The 11830-nt window shown below is 39.8% G+C and overlaps 1 gene segment (V, D, J or C); it reads right to left on the bottom strand.

The window, feature by feature from the left end:
- Positions 1-11830, bottom strand: part of LOC110580954 — a 20202-nt gene that overhangs the window by 7792 nt on the left and 580 nt on the right.

Genomic DNA, 11830 nt, shown 5'->3' with positions numbered 1-11830 from the left:
AGAGGAATGTTGAAAAAGAAAAGCAAAGCCGGCGGCATCACAATTCCGGACTTCCAGCTCTATTACAAAGCTGTCATCATCAAGACAGCATGGTACTGGCAGAAAAACAGACACATAGAGCAATGGAACAGAATAGAGAGCCCAGAAATGGACCCTCAACTCTATGGTCAACTCATCTTTGACAAAGCAGGAAAGAATGTCCAATGGAACAAAGACAGTCTCTTCAACAAATGGTGTTGGGAAAATTGGATAGCCACATGCAGAAGAATGAAACTGGACCATTTCCTTACACCACACACAAAAATAGACTCCAAATGGTTGAAAGACCTCAATGTGAGACAGGAGTCCATCAAAATCCTAAAGGAGAACACAGGCAGCAACCTCTTTGACCTCAGCCGAAGCAACTTCTTCCTAGAAACATCGCCAAAGGCAAGGGAGGCAAGGGCAAAAATGAACTATTGGGACTTCATCCAGATAAAAAGCTTTTGCAAAGCAAAGGAAACAGTCGACAAAACCAAAAGACAACCAACAGAATGGGAGAAGATATTTGCAAATGACATATCAGATAAAGGGCTAGTATCCAAAATCTATAAAGAACTCATCAAACTCAACACCCAAAGAACAAAGAATCCAATCAAGAAATGGGCAGAAGACATGAAAAGACATTTTTCCAAAGAAGACATCCAAATGGCCAACAGACACATGAAAAAGTGCTCAGTATCGCTCGGCATCAGGGAAATCCAAATCAAAACCTCAATGAGATACCACCTCACACCTGTCAGAATGGCTAAAATTAACAAGTCAGGAAATGACAGATGTTGGCGGGGATGCGGAGAAAGGGGAACCCTCCTACACTGTTGGTGGGAATGCAAGCTGGTGCAGCCACTCTGGAAAACTGTATGGAGGTTCCTCAAGAAGTTGAAAATAGAGCTGCCATATGATCCAGCAATTGCACTACTGGGTATTTACCCCAAAGATACAAAAGTAGGGATCCGAAGGGGTACGTGCACCCCGATGTTTATAGCAGCAATGTCCACAATAGCCAAACTGTGGAAAGAGCCAAGATGTCCATCAACAGATGAATGGATAAAGAAGATGTGGTATATATATACAATGGAATATTATGCAGCCATCAAAAGGAACGAGATCTTGCCATTTGCAACGACGTGGATGGAACTGGAGGGTATTATGTTGAGTGAAATAAGTCAAACAGAGAAAGACATGTATCATATGATCTCACTGATATGAGGAATTCTTAATCTCAGGAAACAAACTGAGGGTTGCTGGAGTGGGGGGTGGGGTGGGAAGGATGGGGTGACTGGGTGATAGACACTGGGGAGGGTATGTGCTCTGGTAAGCGCTGTGAATTGTGCAAGACTGTTGAATCTCAGATCTGTACCTCTGAAACAAATAACGCAATATATGTTAAGAAAAAAAAAAAAAGAAGAAGAAGAAGGTAGCAGGAGGGGAAGAATGAAGCGGGGGAAATCGGAGGGGTAGACGAACCATGAGAGATGATGGACTCTGAAAAACAAACAGGGTTCTAGAGGGGAGGGGGGTGGGAGGATGGGTTAGCCTGGTGGTGGGTACTGGGGAGGGCACGTTCTGCATGGAGTACTGGGTGTTATGCACAAACAATGAATCATGGAACACTTCATCTAAAACTAATGATGTAATGTATGGGGATTAACATAAGAATAAAAAAAAAATTAAAAAAAAATGCTATCAGTGAGACCAATCTAATCTAGATCCTCTAACAACTAGGGTAAACGAGGCAGGAGACTGAATCAGTGATCTAGAAAACAAACTGATAGAAAAGAAGGAACAGGAGGAGGCCTGGAACAAACATCTTAAAATCCATGAAAACATAATTAGAGAAATAAATGATGCCATGAAACGTTCCAATGTCAAAATTATTGGGATTCCTGAGGGGGTGGAGAGAGAGAGAGGACTAGAAGATATATTTCAGCAAATTTTAGCTGAGGAATTCCCCAATCTGGGGAATGAAACAAGCATTTGTGTCCTAGAGGCAGAGAGGACCCCTCCCAAGATGAAGGAGAACAGACCACAGTCCCGGCTTTAATAGTAAAACTCACAAATCTTAGAACAAAGGAAACCATCTTAAGGGCAGTTAGGGGGAAGAGATTTCTTAACTATAGTGGGAGGAATATCAGAATAGCATCAGACCTATCCATAGAGACCTGGAAAGCCAGAAAGGGCGGGCAAGACATATTCAGGGTACTAAATGAGAGGTACATGCAGACAAGAATATTTTAACCAGCAAGGCTGTCATTTAGAATGTATGGAGAGATACAGAGATTCCAGGACCAGCAGAAACTGAAAGAATATGTGACCGCTAAGCTGGGCTTGCAAGAAATATTAAGGGGGGTTCTATAAAAGGAAAAAGACCCCAAGAATGATATAGAACAGAAATTAACAGAGACAATCTATAGAAACAAGGACTTCACAGGCAACATGATGACAATAAAATCATATCATTCAATAATCACTCTCAATGTGAATGGCATAAATATGCCCATGAAATGGCACAGGGTTGCAGACTGGATAAAAAGACAGGACCCATCCATATGCTGTCTACAAGAGACTCATTTTGAACCAAAAGTACATCTAGACTGAAAGTGAAGGGATGGAGATCCATCTTTCATGCTAACCGACCTCAAAAGAAAGCTGGGGTAGCAATTCTCATATCAGACAAATTAGATTTTAAGCTAAAGGCTGTAGTTAGAGACACAGAAGGACAGTATATCATTCTTAAAGGGTCTATCCACCAAGAAGATCTAACAATTGTAAATATCTATGCCCCCAACATGGGAACAACCATCTACATAAGCCAGCTGTTAACCAAAATAAGAGTCATATTGATAACAATACATTAACTGTAGGAGACCTCAACACTCCACTCTCAGCAATAGACAGATCATCTAAGCAGAAAAGCAACAAAGAAACAAGAGCTTTGAAGGACACACTGGACCAGTTGGACCTCATAGATATATACAGAACATTCCATCCTAAAACAACAGAATACTCATTTTTCTCGAGTTCACATGGAACTTTCTCCAGATTAGACCACATACTGGGTCAAAAATCAGGTTTCAACTGATACTAAAAGATTGACATTATTCCATACATATTCTCAGACCATATGCTTTGAAAGTGGAACTCAACCACAAGAAAAAAATTCAGAAGAAATTCAAACACTTGGAAGCTAAAGACCACTCTGCTTAAGAATGTTTGAGTCAACCAGGAAATCAAAGAAGAACTGAAAAAATTCGTGGAAATCAAAGAGAACGAAAACACATCTGTCCAAAACCTATGAGGTACAGCAAAGGCAGGCCTAAGGAGGAAATACCTAGCCATCCAAGCCTCACTCAAAAAAATGGAAAAAGCCCAAATTCACCAACTAACTTTACACCTTAAAGAACTGGAGGAAAAACAACAAATGATGCTTACCCACATTAGAAAAGATATAATTAAGATTAGAGCAGAGATCAATGAATTAGAAACCAAAAAGAAAACAGTAGAGTAGATCCCTGAAACTAGAAGCTGGTTCATTGAAAGAAATTTTTATTTATTTATTTTTTTTATTTTTATTTATTTATTTATTTATTTATTTATTTATTTATTTATTTATTTATTTGTAGTTTTTAATTTTATTATGTTGTGTTAGTCACCATACAATACATCATTAGTTTTTGATGTAGTGATCCACGATCCATTGTTTTCGTATAACACCCAGTGCTCCGTGCAGTACATGCCCTCCTTAATACCTATCACTGGGCTAACCAATCCCCCCTCCCTCCTCCCCTCTAAAACCCTGTTTGTTTCTCAGGTCCATAGTCTCTCATGGTTCATCTCTCCCTCCAATTCCTCCCGCCCATTTTTCCCTTCCTTCTCCTAATGTCCTCCATGGTATTCCTTATGTTCCACAAATAAGTGAAACCATATGATAATTGACTTTCTCTGCTTGACTTATTTCACTGAGCATAATCTCTTCCAGTCCCATCCATGTGGATGTAAATGTTGGGTATTCATCCTTTCTGATGGCTGAGTAATATTCCATTGTATATATGGACCACATCTTCTTTATCCATTCATCTGTTGAAGGGCATCTCAGCTCTTTCCACAGTTTGGCTATTGTGGACAATGCTGCTATAAACATTGGGGTGCATATGGCCCTTCTTTTCACTACACCTGTGTCTTTGGGGTAAATACCCAGTAGTGCAATTGCTGGGTCATAGGGTAGCTCTATTTTTAAATTTTTGAGGAACCTCCACACTGTTTTCCAAAGTGGCTGTACCAACTTGCATTCCCACCAACAGTGTAAGAGGGTTCCCTTTTCTCCACAACCTCTCCAACATTTGTTGTTTCTTGCCTTGTAAATTTTTGCCATTCAAACTGGTGTAAGGTGGTATCTCAATGTGGTTTTGATTTGAATTTCCCTGATGGTGATGAACATTTTTTCATATGTCTGTTAGTCATTTCTATGTCTTCTTTTGAGAAGTCTCTGTCATGTCTTCTGCCCATTTTTTGACTTGATTATTTGTTTTTTGGGTGTTGAGTTTGAGATGTTCTCTATTGATCTTGGAAATCTGCCGTTTGGCTGTAGTGTCATTTGCAAAAACCTTCTCCCATTCCGTGGGTTGTCTCTTTGTTTTGTTGACTGTTTCCTTAGCTGTGCAGAAGCTTTTTATCTTGAGGAAGTCCCAAAAGTTCATTTTCACTTTTGTTTCCCTTACCTTTGGGGACGTGACATGAAAGAAGTTGCTGTAGCCAATGTTGAAGAGGTTACTGCCTATGTTTTCCTCTAGGATTTTGATGGATTCCTGTCTCACATTGAGGTCTTTCATCCATTTAGAGTTTATCTTTATGTATGGTGTTAGAGAATGGTCTAGTTTCATTCTTCTGTATATAGCTGTCCGATTTTCTCAGCACTGTTTATTGAACTGTCTGTCTTTTTTCCATTGTATATTTTTCCTGCTTTGTCGAAGATTATTTGACCATAGAGTTGAGGGTCCATATCTCAGCTCTCTATTCTGTTCCATTGGTCTATGTGTCTGTTTTTTGTGCCAGTACCATGTTGTCTTGTTGATCATGGCTTTGTAATATAGCTTGAAATCAGGCAATGTGATGCCCCCAGGTTTGTTTTTTTTTTTCAACATTTCCTTGGTGATTTAGGTCTTTTCTGGTTCCATGCAAATTTTAAGATTCTTTGTTCCAGCACTTTCAAAAATGCCATTGGTATTTTGATTGGGATGTCTTTGAAGGAATAGATTGCTCTGGGAGCATAGACATTTTAACAATGTTTATTCTTCTGATCCAAGAGCATGGAAAGTTTTTCCATCTTTTTCTGTCTTCTTGAATTTCTTTCATGAGTGTTCTGTAGTTCCTGGAGTATAGATCCTTTCCCTATTTGTTTAGGTTTATTCCAAGTTATCTTATGTTTTTGGTGCTAATAAGATTGATAAATCACTGGACAGATTTATCTGGAAAAAAAAGAGAGAGAGAGAGAGAGAGAGAGAAAAGCACCAAATTAATAAAAGTATGAATGGAGGGGGAGAGGTCATGACTAACACCAAGGAAATAGAAACAATTACTAGAAATTATTATCAACAAGTATATGCTAATAAATTAAGCAACCTGGAAGAAATGGATGCCTTTCAGGAAACCTATAAATGACCAAGACTGAAACAGGAAGAAATTGACAACCTGAATAGACCAATAACCAGTAACGAGATTGAAGCAGTGATCAAAATCCTCCGAAAACACGAGTCCAGGGCCTGATGGATTCCCCAGGGGAGTTCTACCAAACATTCAAAGAAGAAATAATACCAATTCTCCTGAAGCTGTTTCAAAAAATAGAAACAGAATGAAAGCTTCCAGACTCATTCTACGAGCCTTGCATTACCTTGGTCCCAGTCAGGCAAAGACTGCATCTAAAGGGAGAATTACAGAACAATATCCCTGATGAATTTGGATGGCGAAATTCTAAACAAAATCCTAGCTAATAGGATCCAACAGTACATTAAAAGTCTTATTCATTACAACCAGGTCGGATTTATCTCTGGGATGCAATAGTGGTTCAACATTCGCAATTCAATCAATGTGTAGAACACATAAATAAGAGAAATAAGAAGAACCACATGGTCCTCTCAATGTATGTAGAAAAAGCATTTGACAAAATACAGCACCCTTTCCTGATTAAAACTCTTCAGAGTATAGGGATTGAAGGAACTTTCCTCAATTTCATAAAACCCAGCTCTGAAAAGCCCACAGTGAATATAATTCTCAGTGGAGAAACTCTGAGAGCCTTTCTCTTAAGATCATGTACAGGACAAGGATGCCCAGTCTCGCCACTATTGTTCAATATAGTACTGGAAGTACTAGCAACTGCAATCAGAAAACAAAAAGAAATAAAACACATTCAGATTGGCAAGGAAGAAGTAAAACTATCTCTCTTCACAGATGACATGTTACTTTACGTGGAAAACCCAAAGGACTCCCCCCCCAAATTACTAGAACTCATACAACAATTCAGTAATGTGGCAGGATACAAAATCCATGCACAGAAATCAGTTGGTTTCTTATACACTAACAGTGTAACTTTAGAAAGAGAAATTAAGGAATTGATTCCATCTACAATAGCACCTAAAACCATAAAATACCTTGGAATAAACCTAACCAAAGAGGTAAAATATCTATACTCTAGAAACTATGGAACACTTATGAAGGAAATTGAAGAAGACACAAAAAGATGGAAAAACATTCCATCCTCCTGGATCAAAAAAATAAACATTGTTAAAATGTCTATGCTACCCAGAGCAATATATACTTTCAACGCCATCTCGATCAAAATACCAATGGCATTTTTCAAAGTGCTGGAACAAACAATCCTAAAATATGTATGGAATCACAAAAGACTGCGAATTGCCAAGGAAATATTGATAAAGAAAAACAAAGGTGTGGGCATCATATTGCCTGATTTCAAGCTGTATTACAAAGCTGTGATCATCAAGACATCATAGTACTGGCACAAAAATAAACACATATATCAAAGGAACAGAATAGAATGCTCAGATATGGACCCTCAACTCTATGGTCAAATTATCTTCGACAAAGCAGGAAAAAATATGCAATGGAAAAAAGACAGTCTCTTCAATAAATGGTGCTCGGAAAATTGGACAGCTATATGCAGAAGAATGAAACTCGACCATTCTCTAACACCATACACAAAGATAAACTCTAAATAGATGAATGACCTCAATGTGAGACAGGAATCCATCAAAATCCTAGAGGAGAACATAGGCAGTAAGCTTTTCAACATCGGCCCCAGGAACTTCTTTCAAAATGTGTCTCCAAAGTCAAGGGAAACAAAAGAAAATATGAACTATTGTGACTTCCTCAAGATATAAGCTTTTGCACAGCGAAGGAAACAGTCAACAAAACAAAGAATCAACCTCTTGAATGGGGGAGATATTTTCAAATGACATTACAGATAAAGGGCTGGTATCCAAGATATATAAAGAACATCTCAAACTCAACCCTTAAAAAACAAATAACCCAGTCAAAAATTGGGCAAAAGATATGACATGACACTTCTCCAAAGAAGACAAACAAATGGCTAAGAGACACATGAAAAAATGTTCATCATCATTAGCCATCAGGGAAATTCAAATCAAAAGTACCTTGAGATACCACCTTATACCAGTTAGAATGGCAAAAATTTACAAGGCAAGAAACAACAAATGTTGGAGAGGTTGTGGAGAAAGGGGAACCCTCTTACACTGTTGGTGGGAATGTAAGCTGGTACAGCCACTCTTGAAAACAGTATGGAGGTTCCTTGGTAAGTTAAAAATAGAGCCTGATTTGCACTCCTAGGTATTTACCCCTAAGATACAGACGTAGTGAAAAGAAGGGCACATGCACCCTAATGTTCATAGCAGCAATGTCCACAATAGCCAAAGTGTGGAAGGAGCCGAGATGCCATTCAACAGATGAACGGATAAAGAAGATGTGGTCCATATATACAATGGAATATTACTCAGCCATCAGAAAGGATGAATATCCAAATTTCGCATCAACATGGATAGTACTGGAAGAGATCATGCGAAGTGAAATAAGTCAAATAGAGAAAGACAATTATATGGTTTCATGTATTTGAGCAACATAAGGAATAGCATGGAGGACATTAGGAATAGGAAGGGGAAAATGAAGGGGACAAAATCAGAGGGGGAGGCGAACCATGAGAGAATAGGATTCCAGGAAACAAACTGAGGGTTTTTCGAGGGGTGGGTTAGCACAGTGATTGGTATTAAGGAGGGCTCATAGTGCATGGAGCAGTGGGTATTATGTGCAAACAATGAATCATGGAACACGATATCAAAAACTAATGATGTACTGTATGATGACTAACATATAATAATAAAAAAATTGTAATTAAAAAATGGTTTGATAGATATCCATCTAAATTCATGGGACCTGTTTAAACAGGGTCCCCATACACCTCTGCCATCTTGTCTCGATCTTCCTGTTCCTGATTGATTTTTGGTCTTTATGTATGAGACACTATACCCCAAAATTGTAAAGAAATCAGAACTTACATATATAACAAGATAAAATTGAATAGAGTGAAAAATTTTCTAGTATGGGGCATCAGTCTATAAAACGTGATGTGAAAAAAAGAAGTTAAAAAGTGACTCAAGGGGGAGCCTGGGAGGCTCAGTCATTATGCATCTGCCTTTTTCTCAGGTCCTGATCTCAGGGTCCTAGGAGTGAGCCCCACATCCAGCTCCCTGCTCTGCTTTTAGCCTGCTTCTCCCTCTCCCACTCCCCCTGGTTGTGTTCCCTCTCTTGCTGTGTCTCTGTCAAATAAATAAAAATAAAAATAAATAAAAAGTGACTTTAAAACCTAAGTTGAGAAATAAGAATCTATTTGAAATGGAAACAGTTTAAAGAAAAAAGAGAAAAATAAAAAAACAAAAAAGAAATGTGAAATTTTAGTCTGAAGTTTAAAGGAGTCGTGAGGGAAAACCTGGAGCTCCCTATATTTTTCCCTGACACTGAGTTTTACAGTCTTGTGGGAAATAAGCTTGTTATTCACCTATTCATCTAGTCTGTCTTCTGGGAGAGGGGCCTGCTCCTTGGCTTCTCAGGGGTCTTTGCCTGGGTGGAGTTGTTCCACCCTTTTTCAGGGGCATTGACTTAATGTGAACTGGCCCTCTGTGTGGATTTTGTTCCTTGGCAGCTTACTGCTTCTCTTTAGAGGGTCAGAGCAAATATGGCCCTGTGGGAATCTCTGGCCCAGAGCCTCAAGTTCGCAGTCCCCTTTGTTCAATAAACCCTCCAGGTCAAAGCATCTCCATTTCTGTGTGTACCAAACTCCACAGACTTACACTATTCATTCCTGATGCAACTCTCCTGGGGGAATTCCAGAGACCCACAAGTGTCTCTGTGCTTTGTGACTTTGCAATTGCTACTGGCTTTTGGCTCGCAATTGCACCCTCTTCCACAGGTCCCAGGTCACGCAGGGTGCCTCCCCAGTGTCCTTTTGTGTGCCACACCACCCTGAGAACTGTTGCCCTGTTGTGGTTGCAGGCTGTTTTATATTTCCCCTGGGATGTTAAACAGCCTGCACATTTTAGTCCTTTAAAGGGTGGTCAGGGAAAGAGTAGCCTTCCAACTGGCCTGGCTCGTGGTTTATGGTGACTGGAGCTGAGAGTCCTTTGTGGGATCACTGACAATAACTAGTCTCCCTGCACCACTGCTTGGGCACTCTATTGGTTCAGGCTCTCCTGTTCCTTCCGAGTCTCCTGGGAACTGAGACCACAATGATCCACCTAGAATTCTGCCCCATTTATCCCCTGTGCCCTTTCCAGCAAGGGATGTATCTCGCTGGAGCAGATTTCTAAGGGGCCCAATTTTTTGCTCGGGTGTTATATCATTTTCCAGTGGCCGGCGTATGGAGGCCCCCCTCTCTATCTTTGGATATTTCTTCCAAAGATTCAATGTTCCACACCCCCTATTTGCAAAATTAGTCACTTTTCTGCTTGTACAGATCCAGATAAATCTTCTTACATCTGAGGTTGAATTCGTGTGTGTTCAGAATGGTTTGATAGATATCCAGCCAAATATGAGGGGCCACCTGAAATGAGATCCCCTACTCTGTCACCATCTTGCCCCCCTTCTCCTAAAACAAGGACTTTGAATGGCACACTGGACCACATTGATTTCTTTTCTTCTTTTTTTTAGGTTTTAAAATTTTTTATTTAAATTCAATTTAGTTTACACATAGTGTATTATTAGTTTCAGAGATAGAATTTAGTGATTCATCAGTTGCATATAACACCAGTGCTCATTCCATCAAGTACCCTCCTTAATGCCCATCCCCCAGTTACCCATCCCCCCTTCCTCCCCTCCTGCCACCCCCAGTTTGAACACACAATTTTGAGTATAATTTCAGGGTTTGGATGGGGGAATATTCCTCCCAGAATTCTAGCTTTATTTTTTTTTTCTCACAACATTATCTCCTGCAATTCCTTCTTTTTTTTGTGTTCAGTCAGCCACCATATAGTAAGTACATCCTTAGTTTTTGATGTAGTGTTCAGTGATTCATTCGTTACCTATAAAACCCAGTGCTCATCACATCACATGTCCTCCTTAATACCTGTCACCCGGCTACCCCTTTTCCCCAACCCCTCACCTCTGATACCCTGTTTGTTTCCCAGAGAAACAGATTGATTTATGACATTTTTTATTTGGGTCCTTTTTATTTTATTTTTGATAAATCTAGGTAGAGATCTCTCTATTTTATTTTATTTTATTTTTTTCAAAGAACCAGCTCTTTTTTTTTTTTAATCTGATCTGTTGTTGTTTAGTTTTTATATCATTTATTTTGGCTGTAATCTTTACTATTTCCTTCCTTCCATTGTATTTAGGCTTCAGTTGTACTTTCTCTAGATCCTTTGGTTGTAAGTTTAGGTTGTTTATTTCAGATTTTTCTTGCTTCTTGAGGTCTTACTGTATGTTTTATACTTCTGTCTTAGGACCACCTTTGCTGCAGAGAAATCAGATGAAGGTGATAAAGGATTTATACTCCTGTCTGTGTGTGTGTGTGTGTGTGTGTGTGTGTGAGATCTTCAGACACCACATCCACACCACACCTGGAGGGGGTTCCACTGCTTTCCCATGCTGTCACTAAAATTGATGCTGTGGAGCATGGTTTAAGACAGTGACCCTCACCAAGACCCTTTCTTATCTTGCTTTGGATTGTCAGTGCCTCTGTAGCCTCATTTCCTGCATGCACTTTAGGCTGCTTCTAGCCAGTTTGCACATTGAGCTGGGTGGTCCTTTGATGCACAGTGAGTGCCTCTGGAATTCCTGTAAAGTTTCAGTTGATGAGCATCAGGATATTTGCATTTCATTGGTATTTAAGGACTAGAATAAACAATGTGAGTGACTCTGTTTTTTGTGCATATTAGTATAATTGTTCTCCCACTAGAAAAATTTTCAAAGTCAGAGAGTAAAGAGGCAAGCACAGAATCATGTGGGGGGAGAGGGTCCCTGAGGGAAACTGCTCTATGAAGAGGAATCCCCAGACCCTGTCAGGAAACCTGCCCATAGCCTCCATCTGCACCTGCTCCTGGGACTTAAAGACAGAATTGGGGAGTAGTGTGCACCCCTGGTGGTCCTGATCCTACTGTACTTTGAGGTTTGTGTTTGGGCTCACACTGACTTCCCCTCACCGTGTCCTTTGCACAGTAATACATGGCCGTGTCCTCGTCTCTCAGGCTGTTCATCTGCAGATACAGCGTGT

Source organism: Neomonachus schauinslandi, chromosome 9 (assembly GCF_002201575.2).
Source record: "Neomonachus schauinslandi chromosome 9, ASM220157v2, whole genome shotgun sequence".
Classification (NCBI taxonomy): Eukaryota; Metazoa; Chordata; class Mammalia; order Carnivora; family Phocidae; genus Neomonachus; species Neomonachus schauinslandi.
This window is presented reverse-complemented; position numbering and strand designations above follow the sequence as displayed.